The 19,127-nt window shown below is 40.2% G+C and overlaps 1 protein-coding gene across 2 annotated transcripts in view; it reads left to right on the top strand.

Annotated features, from left to right (window-relative positions):
* The first annotated feature begins 2,834 nt into the window (after positions 1–2,834).
* slc20a2 (solute carrier family 20 member 2) overlaps positions 2,835–19,127 on the top strand; it is a 74,214-nt gene continuing 57,921 nt past the window's right edge. For both annotated transcript variants that reach the window (XM_088336803.1, XM_088336800.1), the window contains exon 1: positions 2,835–3,118. The gene's annotated coding sequence lies outside the window, so the exon portion shown is untranslated. The remainder of the gene's footprint in view (positions 3,119–19,127) is intronic.

Below are 19,127 nucleotides of genomic sequence, written 5' to 3'. Positions count from 1 at the left end.
GTTTAGTGCACAAAATTCCCTTCCCTCTGCAAAAGCTTAGATATATATTTAATAAATACCTTTACATCTCAACATTATTTTTTGTGGTATGGCAACTTAGAATTATTTTAATTACAGGTTACGTCCTTCTATAGAGCCACATGGGAGAGCATTCTGACATATGGCATCACAGTATGGTATGCTGGGAGCACAGCAGCAGACAGAAAACTCTCAAAAGTCATCAACAAGTCCAGAAAATCATCTTCTGTTCCCTGTCTCAGTCTGGAGGACATTGCTGGCTTGCCGTACCGCCAAGTGCCAACAACATTGTTAAGGACTCCTCTCTCCTGAACCACCACCTCTTTGACGTGCTGTCCTCTGGCAGATGCTGCAGGTCTCTTAAAACAAGGACAAAAGGGCTCAGAACAGTTTCTTCCCCAGGGCCATCATTACGCAAAAGCACTACTGTGTGTTGGCCAGACATGAAAAAAAAAATATTGTAATTATCGGCACTGTTGGGACTGATGTGTTATAAAGCAGCACGTTCCTGGAACGCAATTACTTTAATCGGCAACAAGTACACGACTGTAAAATGCGTTATTAAGAAAACTCTGTAACTCGACTTTGTCACGTCCAGAAAAAAGGGTAGACCCAATCGCGTAGCGTTTACCACAAGTTTTATTGAAAGAAAGAGGAAGGGCTGTGCCAACGATCCAGTGTTCGCTGGACGCGGGAAGCAGGTCGCTCTCGCACTCGGATTGTGATCCGAATACGGGAGTGGATCTTCCGTAACTAATTACTTTTATTCGGTTACGTGCCTAACACTATTTGGGGGGTGAACATGGGAATAAACCCGCCACTGTGCAGTGGACGGACGTTGAATTTGTTCTTATTTTTCTTTCGTAATTCTCATTTCCCTGTGACACACCTGTCAACCTGTACGTTTTTGCCGTACAAAGTATATTTTAAGATGTGTACGACGTACAAGAAAATCTGTACGGAAAAATGCAAATTTGTCAATTATGGGTAGCATCCGGGATACACTGACTATCACGAAACGGCAAATCAATCAAGTCAAACGAGTTCGCCGCGGTAGCCTCTATCTCGGTATCGTTTTTTTCGTTGAAAACGAAGCAAGCGTTTGATGCTACTGTGCGCATGCGTCTGCCGCTGTAGTGCCTAATTTCAACTCCCCTGCAAAATCCTCCCCCCTCGCGTGAACGCGCATTCTGCTGCGCTTTTGTCAATAGCTTTATTATTTTAATAAGCTTATTATATAGAATACGATTGCTATTGTCGGAAGCGCAGCAGAATGCTCGTTCACGCGAGAGGGGAGGATTTTGCAGGGGAGTCGAAATTAGGCACTACACCGGAAGACTCCTCAACAGCTTTTTTTTTGTTTTGCCATTTCATCGCAGAGCACAACTTACCTCCAACAGTTGACGATCACTTCACAAGGCTTATGAAAAACATGTTTCCCAGTCACAAGGCTGCAAAGGTTTGTATTTTCTGTCCCTGTTAAATAGTCTGTTTGAAATTTTAAATACAAGCATCAATGGTTGATATTGTGTTTTTTTTCCTCCCAAAAATATCTTTATTTACAAATTTAAATTTAAAGTGTTATTGATGGATATTTTAGTAACAATTGTTCCTGATTTTTTTTTTTTTTTAATTAGAATATGTACAGAATGATACAACGAAACACGTGTACACTATAACATGTTAACCTACATAAATAAACACGTTTGGAAAAAAAATAGTGTAAGATTTTTTTGTATTTTGTAAGGGAAAATACGACAGTTTGCATACCTGTCAACCTCCATGGCTCTATCGTATTTTCCCTTACAAAATACAAAATAATCTTACACCATATTTTTTTTCCAAACGTGTTTATTTATGTACGTAAAGGTTGACAGGTATGTAAAAATATCATTAATATATGAATTAAATAACTTTGGACCCAGGATAGAACCCTGTTGTACTCATACCTGTCAACCTGTATGGTTTTGCCATACAAAGTACATTTTTTTATGCATTTTAAGACGAGTACGACGTACAAGGAAATCTACGGAAAAACGGAAATTTGTCAATTTAGGGGTACCATCTGGTATACACTGACTATCACGAAACGGCAAATCAATCAAGTCAAAGGAGTTCGCCGCGGAAGCCTCTATCTCGGTATCGTTTTTTTCGTTTCAAATGAAGCGAGCGGTTTGATGCTACTGTGCGCATGCGTCTGCCGCCTGGGGATTTCCCATCATGCATCATTCCGAAAAGAAAAATATGGTGTACGGTTATTTTGTGGGCAGCACGGCAGCGCAGTGGTTAGCGCGTGTGCGGCACAGTTCTAAGGTCTCGGGAACCTCCTGTGTGGGTTCAAATCCAGCTAGCGGAGTTTGTATGTTCTCCCCATGCTTGCGTGAGTTTCCTCCGGGCACTCCGGTTTCCTCCCACATTCCAAAGACCTACATTTCAGGTGGATTTGCCGGTCCAAATTGTCCCTAGGTGTGAATGAGCGAGCGAGTTGTCTGTCCCTGTGTGCCCTGCGATTGGCTGGCAACCAGTTCAGGGTGTCCCCTGCATCTGCCCGATGATTGCTGGGATGGGCTCCAGCACCCCCGCGACCATACTGAGGATAAGCGGTGCAGCTAATGAGATGAGACGATTATTTTGTACGGGGAAAATACGACGGTTTGTACGGGCATGGAGCCGTGGAGGTTGACAGGTATGGTAATTCTCAGAACCCAGTGAACTCCAGGAGAATGCCCACTCTTCCGATCTCTCCCCCCTCCTCTCCAGTCTTCCTCCTCCCCCTCCTCCATCCATCCCAAAGCTGTCATCCCGTGTGCTCTCAGCTCAAACCAGACGAACGCCCGGATGAGAGTCGAAGCACGAAGACAGGCACAAAACACACGCAGGTTCGACAACAGGGAGGCGTGAAAAAAATCCCCCCAGAAAACGACATTACTCACAAGAGACAGGACCGCAGAGAGGTGGGAGAAAGGGGCGGAGAGGCGACTGACTCTACAGGCGAACCACTGGAATCTGTGACATTTTGTTCGGAACCTCCAACTGGAGAACGTACGCACAGTAAAAGAGGCGAGAGTTGGAATCCTCGAGGTGACGTCTTGTTTGTTCTGTGAGTCCCATGTGTGTACCTTTAACTCGCCGTCCATTGTTGCTATAGTAGGTCTGCTTCTTGAATTGCGAGCTAGCTTGTTTTGTGTCCGCGCCGCGTTCAAGGAGGAACGGGGCCCCGGGCCGAATGTGTGCGTACGTGTGGGGAAGAAAACGGTTACCGGGGGCACAAAGTCACGGAGCTTGCGATGACATGTTGGCGTTTTATGTGGAAGTGTTGTGCTTGGGAAATGTCCGCGTGTCCCGTGGCGAGTCAAGCACGCCACCGCTCGCACGTGCGGGACTTCCCAAAGCCGAGTGAGTGTCCATAATAGCGTGCATTTTGCTCTAGAACTCCGGACACGGCGACCTGGATTATCTTAAAATGGGGTTGACACTTCAAATGGGTGACGAACGTTTGGTTGGATTTGCCAAGTTATTTTTTCCCCTTCTGTTTATCATTCTGTTCATTTCACTATGTAAGAGTGTTGAGGCGATTGCGCATGCGCAGAATGCAAACGAGCAAACCTATTGCAGTGAAGCCCCGCATACTCGCGAATTTACTCACAGGCTAGAAGAAGGGGTTTGTAACCAGGTGGGGAATCGCAAAGTGAACTTCCCGCATAGAGGGGGATTAAGAAACAATCGCAATGTGCTGCTAATGTATTCTGAACCCTCGGCACCTCGGGTAAAAACATCCATCCATTATCTTCACCGCTTATCCTCAGTCGGGTCGCGGGGGTGCTGGAGCCCACCCCAGCAGTCTTCGAGCAGTGGGCAGGGGACACCTTGAACTGGTTGTCAGCCAGTTGTAGGGCACACAGAGACAGACAATTCACTCGCTCATTCAGACCTAGGGACAATTTGGTCCAGCCAATTAACCTGACATTAATGTTTTTTGAAATGTGGAGGGAAACCGGAGTGCCCGGAGGAAAGCCACGCAAGCACTGGGAGGCTGGTAGCTGGATTTGATCCTATGACCTCAGAACTGTGCCGCGGACACCCTAACCACTCATCCGCCGTGCCGCCCTGGTGAAAACATAATAATATACATTTATCCCTCTTTATATTCACCGGGGGCTGTGTTCACAAAAGTTCGAGTGACAGTCAAAACCTGCAAAATAGAAACCTTCATTTATTTATCTATTAAAAACTACATCCCACCTTGAAACAAAAAGAACCAACCCAATTTACTGTCTCAAGCATTTGCAGAAATAGTGATGCACAGGCAGACATGGGCAGAAATACGGCGGGGCGACTATTAAGCCATTTAGATTACAAAACACAATGATAAAAATCTACAAAGGTTCAAAACTGCAAAAAGTAAACTACAATACAGCGAGACATTACTGTATAGTAAGTACTTCTAATGTTTAATATACTTACATATGATTAGATTACATCAAAAAATAAATATACGTGTGAAGGAAAACTTGAACGTTGTTTACCCGAGGTGTGACTTGACGAGCTGGTAAAGTGGATTCAGGGAGGGGACGGCAGATTTACAATGAAACAATTTTTATAACATCCACTTGTGAGCATTGTCATGCCTTTAAATATTTCCTTGCTTTAATCGCCTCCTTACATCCGGTTACAGCCATGCAAGCGATGATAGTGATTAGAGGTCGACCGATTATCGGGCGGGTTGATAATTGGCACCGATATTTGGGTACATAGGTATCTTTTTTTTTTGATGATCATTATTAAGTCACATATGCAGCTGCTTGAGACTATCTCTCTTGCTCCTACAAACTCTCTTCCCTCAACTTCCTCCCAGACCCCTCCCCGCTACCCACTCCGCGCCTTCTGATTGGATAGGCAACCAGGGGCGGAGCCACTACAGCAGGAACATTAGTGGCGCTGCTAACTCGCCCTGACGTACCAGTGTCGGTGATATAAAAGCATGTTTGCGATTAAAAGATAGCGTAAAAAGTGTAGTTGGCTTTTTCAGAAAGGAAGGTTCAGGTGGAGACTGATATTGTCTCCTATTGTGACATTAGTTTGTCAATCAGGCGTGATTGAGAGAAAGCAGAAAAAAGATGCTAAAATGAAAGTAATAAAGCTCTCTTACTATAACATTAGTTTGTCAATCTGACTCAAAACAGAGTGCCCGCAGTTTTCCATTCGTCAGCTTCGTTGAAGTTTCCATGTACTTTTTGTTTTAAGTTAATTTAAGTCATGGTGGTTGTATTGACATTTGTATTTATTTATTGTGAAACAAATCAGGGAGCTATTTAAGTTTTTATGTACACTCATAAAAGTTGCGGTTAAGCCTAATTTGATTTCCTACACTCTTTTTTTTTGGGGGGTTTAAATGAATAGTCACGTTAGTTGTGTTGAAATTTTAATTTGTTTACTGTAAAAGGTTTCAGAGAGCTATTCAAGTTTTATTTGAATTTATAACAAATATTCTTTGTTTCTTTTTCATTATTAAAAATGTTTTACGCCTTTTATAAGCTTTTACAGCAATACGAATATCGGCTCCAAATATTGGTTAGCGGCCTTTTGTTAATACTATTAAACGGTATAGGCCCTGAAAAATTCGTATCGGTCGATCCCTAGTACGGATTTGTGTGCCTTCTTACTTCTTGATAAGCCTATGCTTCGTGTTATCATGTTTTTGCTTCCCCCCTTTAGCATCTCGACAAGCCTTGGGACCCTTTGCGAATAAGTACAGTACATAACAATTCAATATTGTATTGCTGATTCGTAAAGTCCTTACAAAGCACATGAGATTTTGTACTGAATGTAGAATTTCATATGGAGAGGTAGTTCAGCCAATGGCATATTAACATTTTCACTCCGTCATGACCAAACCGATTGCAGACCAGTATTTTTTATGACGTCGACCAATAGAAGACTCAATAAATTCTATGAACCCAAACTAAATTGAAATTTAATTTAGTTTTTGTGCATTCTTAATTAATAATTGTTGATGTTTAGAGGAGGAAAAAAAACCTTATTCCACAATGTAAATTAAAAACATTGTAATGTGGGGTAGCCACAACCCTCAATATGTATCACAAGGTGATCTTCTAGTTCCTCTTTTTCGTTCAAGAATCAAATGCAAAGTTTATCGACATTCTTAAGCCGTGCCAAGATAGATAGATAGATAGATAGATAGATAGATACTTTATTCATCCCCTAAGGGAAATTCACATTTCCAGCAGCATCCCTGAGCTGAGAACAGTACAATAATAAAGCCAAAAGAATACAATATACAAATACCCAGTGTAACGTGCAAATGCCCACTGTAGCGTGTTATATAGAGTAACTAAGTAGTGCTACACAGAATACATATTGCAGTAAGATTCGGTAATATCCAATGTAGGTGGTGTGGTTTAATGTGGGCCTTTACTCTGCCGGGTGGAGTTAAAGAGCCTCATGGCATGAGGAAGAAAAGATCTCTTCAGTCTGTCCGTAGTACAAGACAGTGACAGCAGTCTGTCGCTGAAACTGCTCTTCTGTCTGGAGATAATGCTGTGTAGTGGATGCGATGGATTGTCCATGATTGACCTCAGCTTTTTCAGTGCTCGTCTCTCAGCTACTGTTGTTAGGCTGTCCAGCTCTTTGCCCACAACAGAGCTCGCTTTCCTAGCCAGTTTATTGAGACGAGAGGCATCCTTCTTCTTGACGCTGCCTCCCCAACACGCTGCCGCATAGAAGAGGGCGCTTGCTACTACTGTCTCATAGAATATTTTCAGGAGCTTTTTGCAGATGTTGAAGGAGGCCAGCCTTCTGAGGAAGTAAAGTCGCCTTTGCCCATTCCTACATAGAGCTTCTGTGTTGGCAGTCCAGTCCAGTTTGTTGTCCAGCTGCACACCCAGGTATTTGTAGGTCTGGACAAATTCTACACATTCTCCCTTGATGGTTACAGGAACCGGGTGAGTTCTGGTTCTCCTGAAGTCCACCACCATCTCTCTGGTCTTGGTGGTGTTTAGGTGCAGGTGGTTTGCGTCGCTCCATCGGACAAAGTCCTGAATCAATTTCCTGTACTCCTCCTCCTGCCCGTTTCTGATACATCCCACGATCGCAGTGTCGTCGGCAAACTTTTGCACATGGCAGGACTCAGAGTTGTACTTAAAGTCCGATGTATATAGAGTGAATAGGAACGGAGAGATGAGCTGAAGCCTGAGCATGTATGATATAGTTTATGTCAATATTTTGTGGATGCTTGTAAAATTTGCCTCACTGCTTTCTGTCTGTCATTAATAGGCACCTATAGGTTTTTTGACATGGGCACTGTTTTGTTTATAATGAAACTATAGTAAGCCATTTATTAAATGGAAGTCTTGTTTTCATGGCACCCTGCTTTGGGATCAGAGTGGGTGACAATCCTCTATTTTCAAAATATTTTTGACAAAACGGGTTTATGTAACTTCTTTGGCCAGTGCTTGGGTGTTCCCCTTTATGTTTCTTAATGGACTCCCTGTTGATACGAAGAGCCAGACACTCATTACGTTCCTTTTACCATTGGGGAGCCAATCCTATTGTCAACATGATAGATTTTCCTCCACACAAAGGAGTGAGTATGCAGGAGGTAGAATGAATAGCAGGAACACCCTGCATCACAATCAAAGAGGGCAATGAAATCACAAAATGCAGAAATGTTACGATCTATTTTTATAGCAGGACTATAGTCCTACAGGTCTGTGTTGGATGATCTCATGAGACATACTGTAATCAAAAATAGACACCGACTGGAAGAAACACAATTCCACTTTTCCAGATACACTTTAAGTTGGTCACAAAGACATGGCCGATAACCTTTAAACACTTAAAATGGCATTTATTTTTTTCTGTGATGGAACAATTTTCAAAGACAGGTGCATATAGAATTAACGTTTTGATTGAATAAAACTAAGCAAAATCAATTTTTTATATGCATGCCACGCCCCCCCTCCACAAAAAACAACTCTATAATAGCAGGTGGAATTTGGTGGTCAGAGTGTAGTCTGAGTTCATAGTTAATGATCAACAATGATAAGAGTGGAAGAAAGGGATCCCATGAGTTTGGCTGTTGTTTGCAGCCAAATAAAAAGGTGTGTTTGAAAGGAAGAAATGTTTTAGGACATTTGGAAAACTTAAGGCAACTTGGAAACGTCTTGCAAAACTGATTGTTGTTTATTGGTTGGCCATAAATGTTTTGAAGCAGATATGAAATCTTGCTCTGATAAGATAAGTAGATTGATTACTTCCACCTTTAAAAGGACACAGACGTATACAAACACATATGCACAACTAGTTTATTGTGTGTTGCAAAAAGTGGTGCAACCATTCCATCCATTATCTGCACCGCTTATCCTCGGTAGGGTCGCAGGGGTGCTGGAGCCCATCCCAGCCATCTTTGGGCAGTGGGCAGGGGACACCCTGAACTGGTTGCCAGCCAGTCGCAGGGCACACAGAGTCAGACAACTCACTCGCTTGGACAATTTGGACCGGCCAATTAACATGACATGCATGTTTTTGGAATGTGGGAGGAAACCAGAGTGCCTGGAGGAAACCCAGGCAAGCACAGGGAGAACATGCAAACTCCACACTGGAAGGTTCGATCCCATGACCACAGAACTGTGCTGTGGACATGCTAACCACTCAGTCAGTTTGTGTTTTCAAAGATTTCTTTCATGCATATATTTTTATTTTCTTTTTCAGCAAAAGAACAACATGTTAGGGCCATCATGTACCTTTTAATAACTGAGGGCAGGACAGCACAATACAATAAAATTTGTGGCGTCTTTATAGGGGAAAAAAATCACTCTCATACAGTTTCATTATGACTTACAACTTGCCAAATTTAACAGCTTAAGTTTCCTTTTTTTTATTACAGCATGTTAAGTTTTAATCGTTTTTGTTTTTTGGCACAACTCCCAAGATGAGGACACATTTTGCCTAGAGTTGTTTGATGTAAAAGCTTTGTGTTTTGGCGTTATACAGGGAGTGCAGAATTATTAGGCAAAAGAGTATTTTGACCACATCATCCTCTTTATGCATGTTGTCTTACTCCAAGCTGTATAGGCGCGAAAGCCTACTACCAATTAAGCATATCAGGTGATGTGCATCTCTGTAATGAGAAGGGGTGTGGTCTAATGACATCAACACCCTATATCAGGTGTGCATAATTATTAGGCAACTTCCTTTCCTTTGGCAAAATGGGTCAGAGGAGGGACTTGACAGGCTCTGAAAAGTCAAAAATAGTGAGATATCTTGCAGAGGGATGCAGCACTCTTAAAATTGCCAAGCTTCTGAAGCGTGATCATCGAACAATCAAGCGTTACATTCAAAATAGTCAACAGGGTCGCAAGAAGCGTGTAGAAAAACCAAGGCGCAAAATAACTGCTCGTGAACTGAGAAAAGTCAAGCGTACAACTGCCAAGATGCCACTTGCCACCAGTTTTGCCATATTTCAGAGCTGCAACATCACTGGAGTGCCCAAAAGCACAAGGTGTGCAATACTCAGAGAAATGGCCAAGGTAAGAAAGGCTGAAAAACGACCACCACTGAACAAGACACACAAGCTGAAACGTCAAGACTGGGCCAAGAAAAATCTCAAGACGGATTTTTCTAAGGTTTTATGGAGTGATGAAATGAGAGTGAGTCTTGATGGGCCAGATGGATGGGCCCGTGGCTGGATCGGTAAAGGGCAGAGAGCTCCAGTCCGCCTCAGACGCCAGCAAGGTGGAGGTGGGCTACTGGTATGGGCTGGTATCATCAAAGATGAGCTTGTGGGGCCTTTTCGGGTTGAGGATGGACTCAAGCTCAACTCCCAGTCCTACTGCCAGTTTCTTCAAGCAGTGGTACAGGAAGAAGTCCGCATACTTCAAGAAAAACGTGATTTTCATGCAGGACAACGCTCCATCACACGCATCCAAGTACTCCACAGCGTGGCTGGCAAGAAAGGGTCTAAAAGAAGAAAAACTAATGACATGGCCTCCTTGTTCACCTGATCTGAACCCCATAAAGAACCTGTGGTCCCTCATCAAATGTGAGATTTACAAGGAGGGAAAACAGTACACCTCTCTGAACAGTGTCTGGGAGGCTGTGGTTGCTGCTGCACGCAATGTTGATCGTGAACAGATCAAAGCACTGACAGAATCCATGGACGGCAGGCTTTTGAGTGTCCTTGCAAAGAAAGGTGGCTATATTGGTCACTGATTTGTTTTTGTTTTGTTTTTGAATGTCAGAAATGTATATTTGTGAATGTTGAGCTGTTATATTGGTTTCCCTGATGAAAATAAATAATTGAAATGGGTATACATTTGTTTTTTGTTAAGTTGCCTAATAATTATGCACAGTAATAGTCACCTGCACACACAGATATCCTCCTAAAATAGCTAAAACTAAAAAAGCCCCACTCCAACTTCCAAAATATTCAGCTTTGATATTAATGAGACTTTTGGGTTCATTAAGAACATGGTTGTTGTTCAATAATAAAATTAATCCTCAAAAATACAACTTGCCTAATAATTCTGCACTCCCTGTACAGTAGCTCACTGAAGAGCGGTTCTGACTCATTTAAGAATTATTAGAGATGTTCTAGTACTACTGCACGTTACGCGTATACTCGACCGGTTTATTCCACTGCTTAAGTAAGAACTAAAAAATGCTAAAAAAAAATGTCTAAGTGGCACAAAAATACTAAAGAGGACCCAATGTGTGGAATGTGTCAAGGAACTTTGGTCATGGATTTTTCTCCAACACTAAAGTATAGCAAAACTAGACCTACATAGTATACTTTTTATGATGGTTTGTCTTAGAGAATAACAAAATTAATGGAACATACCAAATGCTCTATGAATCAAAATTTTCAATCAATTTAGCTTGAAACAGTTTTACAGGCATAGCGACTGCAATTGACTTTGCTTTATTTCTATGCTAATAATGTCGATTTTAGCTGGTATTTGTAATATTTCAGACACGAAGAGATATGCATGAGTGTGTATATGAAACAAAAATGTCTTATTCTAAAATTTAATAGCTTCTACAGTTATGCTCTTTTTGAACTCTTTTATATTCATACATAACTATTGTAACCTTTTTGTGAAAACACAATAAACAAAGTATTCTCAGTGACATTGTTTCACCCAAAGATCCAGCAACATAAGTGAAAGAAATTTGCTATTTGCCACATTTTTTTTAGATAGTTTAGCAATTAACAGAGAAAATAGAGATGGGTGTTGGGCCATCAGCTGCTTAGAGTACATTGTGTCATGTTTTTATGTTTAACGCAATGCTGAGAATGCAAAGTCAGACCAGTTTTCACAGAAGTGATCTTTCCCAGTGCATGCTAAAGCACAACGGCGGAACTTTGCACCACTGCGACACATTGTCGGTTCACCAAAGACCGTACACAACTTGATTCTTAAGGTTATTCAAAACAAGCTTTCCAGGCAGAGAATGTCCACAACTCGTTCAACTAAAAGGCGGAGCTAGCTTGGTGTAATTTTTTTTATATAGCCTCTTACCAGTATTTAGTTTCTTGTTGGATGACAGAGAATGATGACTGAAAGACAAAGCAGCCGGTGCACTTTCAATGACTACTGAACAAATATAAATACATAATAGGAACCTTCATGACTGACCTTCTTTGTTCTATTCAACACACTGATCGGGTAAAGATTAGCTAGATAAGATCCTGCCACTTTAATAGGCTGTGTTTGTTGTTTGTTTTTTACAGTTCTCTTAGGTTTTGGGTCTGTGCAGTGTTCAGACACCTTCATCGACCAAAATACACATAAAATTGCACACTTTTTTTCTTGGACGAACCAAACCTCTGTTTAGCCTTGTTTGTCTTGAAAGGCTTGTTGCTCTTTTCCTGTGCAATGGATAGTTCTGCCTCACCCTGTGATTTGTTGCCATCTAAACTTTCCTATAGTAAATATTTCCTCAGTAGGTTCAATATCCTTATGTCTTTGAGATTACTTGTATCAAGTTTTTACATGACAAATGAATTCTAATAAGCATACTCTTCAACTAGTAAGAAGAGTGTATCGTTAAACATGTATACCAGTTTTTCCAGTTGTTGCATTGTTTTTATAGCAATTGATGTTTTGTTTCATTGTGGCTGAGTGGACAAGTCGAGTTTAAACACACTAAAGTTTTAATATATCAACTTAGATTCTATAGCTTATAAATGACTTACAGTTTTTTTCCCGTTGACAATATTTGTGTATTATTTGTTATTGCAACATCTGTATCAGCCTTGTCCTCCTGGAAGGGGGATTACCTCATGTGCAGTCCCTTCTCAAGGTTTCTCCATTTACCTCATTTTGAAGTTTTTGAGTTTTTCCTTGCCCTCGTGTAGGTTTTAGATCAGGGCATAGTGTCATAATAGTCTGTGGTTTGCAATAATCCGTGCTCTGTGCAGCCCTTTGAGACTCCTTGTGATAAGGGTAAGGGGCTATACAAATAAACATGACTTGACTTGACTATTTACTTTATCAGTAAATGTTTTTGTCAGTGAAAAAAACAATGGCTTGTTAAAAGGAGAAATTTCCTGAGAATCTAAATCAGGGGTCTCCAACCTTTTGAAGCTGAGAGGTACTTCTTGTTATTAATTAGCACATTTCTAGAATAACAACTTATCATGGTATTACTATGTTGTTATTACCAGGGTAATTATTGGAAGTAGGGTTATATCGAGTCAGTCAACAAGTAAGAAAATAATTTCACAAAAAATATAATTTCACTCGAAGGTCAAATGACCTAGCACTGGTGCAACTCGGGTATTGTCAAAAGGCACTTTGTTAAAGACCCCTGCTCTAAACACTAAAAAATAATTTCAGGAAAACTGGTTGTGATGATCAAACACAAAGTGTTCCTCAAATCTGTGCCCCTGAGTACTTTCAAGTTGTAATGTTTTCATCCTCATACACACATGACCCACAAAATCAAAATAGTAATCCGTTAAAGGTCGCTTGATTTAAAAAAGGTAAAAATATTATGAAACCTCTGTAGTGCAATTGTCCGTAAATTGTAGCAAGTAGCACAATAACCGCATTCCACTAAGCCCGCATAACCAGAGTGCAACGTTATTCAGTTCAGAACACAGTGTTTGTACTAGTTGAGCTGAAGACAACACCTTTATAAGATATTTTGGGGTTTTTCATTTAAACATTTTATTTCAATGAATCTGTTCTTAGCCTTGATGCTAAATGCAGAGCATAATTGTCTAGATGCCAAATGTGAACATAATGAGACTAAAGTCGGATGACCTTCTTCTTGCGGTTTGACATATTCATAACATTTGAAGTAATAAGAAAGTGATGTATTGAAACGGCAGTATACTCCTGGTTACCATGACAATGCTGCGGGAGGCTGTCATGCTGCTTTTGGCTGGTGTCTGGCAGTGTCACGGAACAGTCTGTCTCTCTAGTCGTCCCACCCTGTCCTCGGAGCACAATCAAGCTGTTATGCCCTTGCCTGTCATCGCACTGACTACATCACATGACAATGGAGGCAGAGAGGAAATTGTCATGCTTTGTGTATGTTTATGTCATGTATGCATGATCCTATGCACTATGGCAACATTTCTTTGTTCTAGCTGTCGACGCTTATTTAGATCAGATAACGTTTCACATTGTTGCTCCCATTCAACAGGAAATGTTTACAATAATTCCAAGGAAATTGCAACAACCACTTCATAACTTTTGTAAACCCCCAGTGTGTAATATTTGACCACTAGATGTCACTATATTGTCTAATGCAAACAAAACCAGTGCCACAGAGTAGAGTTTAGCAGCAAGTTGCCAGATAAACATGGCGGTGACCTTAGGTAGGTATTCCACTAGGTAAAAGAAATACACAGTTCTCAACTTATGATTTTTTTTTTATAGAAACAAGCATTGGTATGACAGTTCAAGTATTTTTGCCTTGTATTTAAATCAATGTATTTTATTTTTAAAGAATGATTTATTTTTTGTACCACTAGAGGCAGTGTTGATTTTACCTCTGAAAAGTGATGGGTCCCGGGGACTCGAATGCTCAAAAATCTATGGGTCCCAACAGAGATCTATGGGTTCGACTTATTACTGACACTGAAGAAATGACCAATTTTGTGTTGATTTTCACTTAATACGAGCTGTTTTTTCGGAGGCATACTTAACCTTCACCTTTCCTCAACGACAACCACCACAACAATGACGTAATCTCGATGCAACGAGATCTCGTTTGCCGAGATCGGCGTGCAGACGAAAACTCGAACCGCGAGACCAAAACAACAATGGCGGATCTGCCTGACGAAAAGTTTGGAGTGCGGTAAATCTTTGTTGTAAAAAAATGTAATTGGGTAATAATGACAATTTTGTGTCAAAAAAGTTGTGTCCCGGGGACGCACGTTGATTTGATACTATGCGTCCCCAGCAAAAATGATGCGCCTAGGATGCAGGGACGCGGGCAAACGAGAACACTGTTAGAGGGACTAAATATTACAAACTGTTACTTATTACTTAATTTAAAAAATAATTGCGTTCACCCCCAAAATTACTGACACCTGAAAGTAGCGTGTTACTCTGAAAGTAACTAGTTACACATTATTGTAAATACTCAAATTAAAACCACAGAAAATAAATCATAATACAAAAAAATGTGTACACTTACCTGTGGAAGCGGTGAAACCTTCATACTTCCTAGCGTGAGCAATCGTGAAAGCTTGCAAACTGACACAGCTAAGACACTCAATATCCATTTTGTATTTTGGCTTTAAACCACTCAAAGTATAATTTAAATTGTAACTATTCATTTCCAATTTTATCCACCATATTTTCTGGTATACAAGGTGCACCAGATTATAAGGCGATCTTTAGGCCTTATTATAGTCCGTAACAACAACAATAATAATATGGTAAATAAGTAACTATTCAGGGATCTACACTAACTTTACCACTGGTACCCCTGGTGCAACTACTATTTTTTCAATTTGGCACATCATTTGGTGGCACCTTTTGTTTTTAACTTAAGAGTACCAAGAGGACTCATTACACTCACGTTTTACTTTCAACAAATGTAAATATGGCCACATTTGCGGGTAAATTGGACGCACTGTTGTAGCTCCATATTTTGCTTGTGTTGACCTTTGAGATAGTGAGAGTTAAAATTTGTCAGCTTTTTGGGGGTCATCAATTTTAAATTAAGAACGGTTTGCGCTTCTAACAAGCATATCTAGCATGTAGGGTTTTTGCAAACTCCACTGTGCAGTCGCGCTGTAAAAGACTAATCAATCTGGCATTCTTTGAATGGTCTTTAATAAATTCACCCTCCGTGAAAGGTTTGCAGTGCTTGGCCTAGCTTCCTTTTATTTTATTTGAGTCGCATGGTCTTGTGAAAAAGCGCTGCTGTGTCATTAAAACAGCTTCCAGTTGCTTCACCTTTTCACAGTGTATTTTTCCAATTAGTTTTTAGAAGGCAGAAGGAGGCTTAAAACAAATGGTGAGAATTCACAGCGCATTTGAGTCTTTTGTGTCAGGGAACTAGTAAATCATTATCCAGACCTTTTTACCAAATGCGTTATTTTAAAATACCTGCTCAGCTTTGCCACAGCTTTAAGCTCAGATCCTTTTGGGAAAGTTAAATATTTGTGGTTTGGGCACGCTGTTGCTTCCAGTAAATCCATTAAGAGGCCAGTTTACAATCATTAACACAGTTCGTGTTCCTGCTACCATTATTGTCGTCCTTGCACAACAATGTGTCTGTGTATTTAGCTGTCTCTCTTCCTCCGGACAATTAATACCATAAATTATGTAGGTAAGGTAGTTGTGTCGCCATGCTGGCGGGGTTAGCTTCCTGTTTATGTTCCTTTCTTGTTACGGAGTTAATCGAGAGGGAAAAGGATGTCTTTATTTTCCGTTCCTGTATCTTGCTGTGTGTCTTTGGCTCACTTCAACCCTCTTGACTCATTCCAGGAGAGCTGTGTTGTAGTGTTTAGTGTTGGCCTTCTGGGGGTTGCATGGTCCCCATCAAAGCGCATTCACATAGAGCGTCTTTTGTTCATCTGCCGATGTGGTGTTAGCCATGCTAATGATGAAGACTACTGCTAAACCCTGAGCCAATCCAGTTTTATGTATGGAGCACAGTAGGGGCATTATTTTTTTCCATTCTTCCCTCAAAACTATATTTATTTCAGAGCGCCAGGGGCTTGGTTGACACAGATGAGTCATGATTTATTGCTCCGACCCTGGGTCATTTCGAGTATTCGGGGATGGAAAAAAAGTAGCAAATCATTGTCAGAAACATTAAGTAGAGGATGGGAATCATTCTCTCTTCACTCTTGGTGTGGAAATAACGCATGAAACTCAGTATTTAGGTATTTACTTTTCTGTTCTTATTTTTGATTCCCTTTATTCCCTTTTTATTTTTTTACTATTTTACCATAAAAATTATTTTTCTATTGAGAAAAATAGACTTAAAAATTTGGAAAAACGATCTGACATTGTTGATTGCAGAAAATGATGCTTATTTTATACATGACTTTTGTTTTGTTTTGCAATTTGTTCGAATATCCATCCATGAATTTAATAGGGAAGATGAAGGGGTAGGGAATATAAGTATTTGCTTCTGACTACCCCTTTTTGAACATATTATGTAATATTATTTTGTTGTTGAGTTACTGTTTTTGTTCTGTTTTTATTTTAATGTTCGAATAAAGTTTTCATTCATTCATTCATTCATGAATCTTTTGCACCATTTACACTCACTAGGGTTGCGGGGATGCTGGATCCCATCCCAGCCATCTCCAGGCAGTGGGAAAGAGTTGTATTTTTTTTTTTAATAACACTTGAACTTTATCTGGCAGTGGAAATAAATGTTTATCATACCTATTTTACTACTTTTTTTCTAGCTGGATTTGACGCGGATTCACTCGTTTTTTAAAAAACAAAATGACCATCAAAACCAAAACAACTTCAAGTGATAATATTCCCTTTAATGCACAGTTAGCTGCATTTTTAATTAAATCTTATGCGTTTCACTATCTTCAACGATTTTTAACAGATTCAACATGTGATTAATATGAAATTACGGCTTAATGCCTCGTGTGATGGCACCTAGCTGCAGAGAACAGACAGAACCTTTTGTCATACTTTGTTTCCAAGATAATAAAATTCATATTTCATCTGTTGTATGCTGTATCTGTATGCACAACATGTGTAAACAAAATCTACCATCCTTTTTCCGTGGTGCAGTGTAGAGGTTGACCGAATATCGGGCATGCTGATTATCGGCACCGATATTTAGGAATTTGACGGATATCGTTATCGGCATATTAGGAAACCGATTAAGCACAACAGCCGAGCCAAGCCTTTTTTTCCTCTCCTGGTCTCTGTCGCTGATGCCACATACCCTGCGCCCTCTGTTTGGGTAAGGAACTGGGGGCAGAGCTTCTAAAGCAGGAAGTCCCCACAGTCACAGACTCGAGCAAAAGTTAGGCCTGTCGCGAATATTTTTCATAGTGGCAAATACTTTTAAACATTCACAATTGGCATCCTTTATCTCTCCACCCCCTTTGTGACCAACCTTGACTGAAATGTTGAGTAAATGTCGCCAACGTCTAGTGACGCACACACGGAAGCAGCCAACACTGGTGTTGTTTCAGTCATTTAAATAAGTATCAATCATAAAATGATGAATAGATAATTAACCCCCATATTCTCAAACACAAGCTCTTTTATTACCAAAAAGATAAGAATTAAGTATCACAATAGTCAGTATCAACTAATAATTGTTTTAGTAGTGAATGGTTTAGAGATAATCCTCAAAAATGTGATGATAATGTGGTTAACCGATGATTAGAAAATACATAGTTATCAGAATACATCTTAACGCGGTGCTAGGAATCAAATGGACTAAACCAATTCAAAGCAGGGGAGTGTTTCCGGCGCTGTGTTGTTCAAAATTTTGGTTTGTTTTCCTTTTTAAAAAATTTTTTAATCTAGCATTTTCATTATATTTAAGCTTATCCTGTCCTATATTAAGGAAAAGAGAGTTTTAAAAATGCTATAACTTTTGGGGGTGCTTGGGTTGAATTTGGAGGTGCTCGAGGCCCTCAAAATCAGGCTGGTTACACCCATGTTCACAACCACGACTAGTAGTACACAAGTAGGCTTTATACAGCGTACTGTAGTATCCATATTTATAGTTTGCCATAAAAGCCTTATTGTAATGCATGTTGATTGTATGTAGTTGTTCACTGATTGCTGTTACTAGGGCACCATTGTGACTGAGACCTTGGTTTGATTGGATTTCCACTTGTAAATCACCACACTCATTAGTCATGTTACTTCTGTTGAAAATCAATTTTTTTTTTTACAGTAAACACTTTCAGCCCACTATGTTTTATTTGAATTACTAAAAAAAATTATGTTTCTATTTTGTATCACAATTTTTTTACACCAGCAGTATTTCTGCTCCAAATATCGGTTATCGGCCACCTATTAAGACTAATAATTGGTATTGGTATCAGCCCTGAACAACCCATATAGGTCGATCCTTAATGTGTTGTGAAATGGTGAGTTTAAATTCGTATTTTAGGGCATTATCACCATCTACTGTTAACAAGTGGTATTGACCCTCAGTTATTTTCTTCTTCTTGGCATTATTTTTCCAGGGCAAAGGTCCGTGACCAACACAAAACAGGCCTGCGACCCACTTTAAAGTCCTCACCCACCAGTTGAGAAACACTGCTTTATAGTGTTCAAACCTGAAATTCCTCAAATTGTCGTAATGGTACAATCTGATAGGTGAAACCATAAATATAAGTCATGGCTCTATCTACTGTACATGAATAGATAAATGATGAAAATGTATTTGCATTGACATTTAAATGTTATCATGTGCAATGCATTTTCAAAAAAACGTTTTTTTTCCCATTTTATTTTAGTCTAGTATGGGTTAATTTGCCAGGTTATTTAGTAAAAAAAATGTGCCACTGTGTTGTGCAACATTGCCTGCCTACTTTGGTTCGCACTGTCATGTCGGTACTGGTCCAGCCCGAATTTGACTGTAGGGCTAGGACAAGGCTCCATGTAAGGATGAGCAGCTGG

This window comes from Urocampus carinirostris, chromosome 5 (genome assembly GCF_059441175.1).
Source record: "Urocampus carinirostris isolate Australia breed hairy pipefish chromosome 5, RoL_Ucar_1.0, whole genome shotgun sequence".
NCBI classification, from domain to species: domain Eukaryota; kingdom Metazoa; phylum Chordata; class Actinopteri; order Syngnathiformes; family Syngnathidae; genus Urocampus; species Urocampus carinirostris.
Note: the sequence above shows the minus strand (reverse complement) of the source record. Positions and strands in the feature narration are given on the sequence as shown.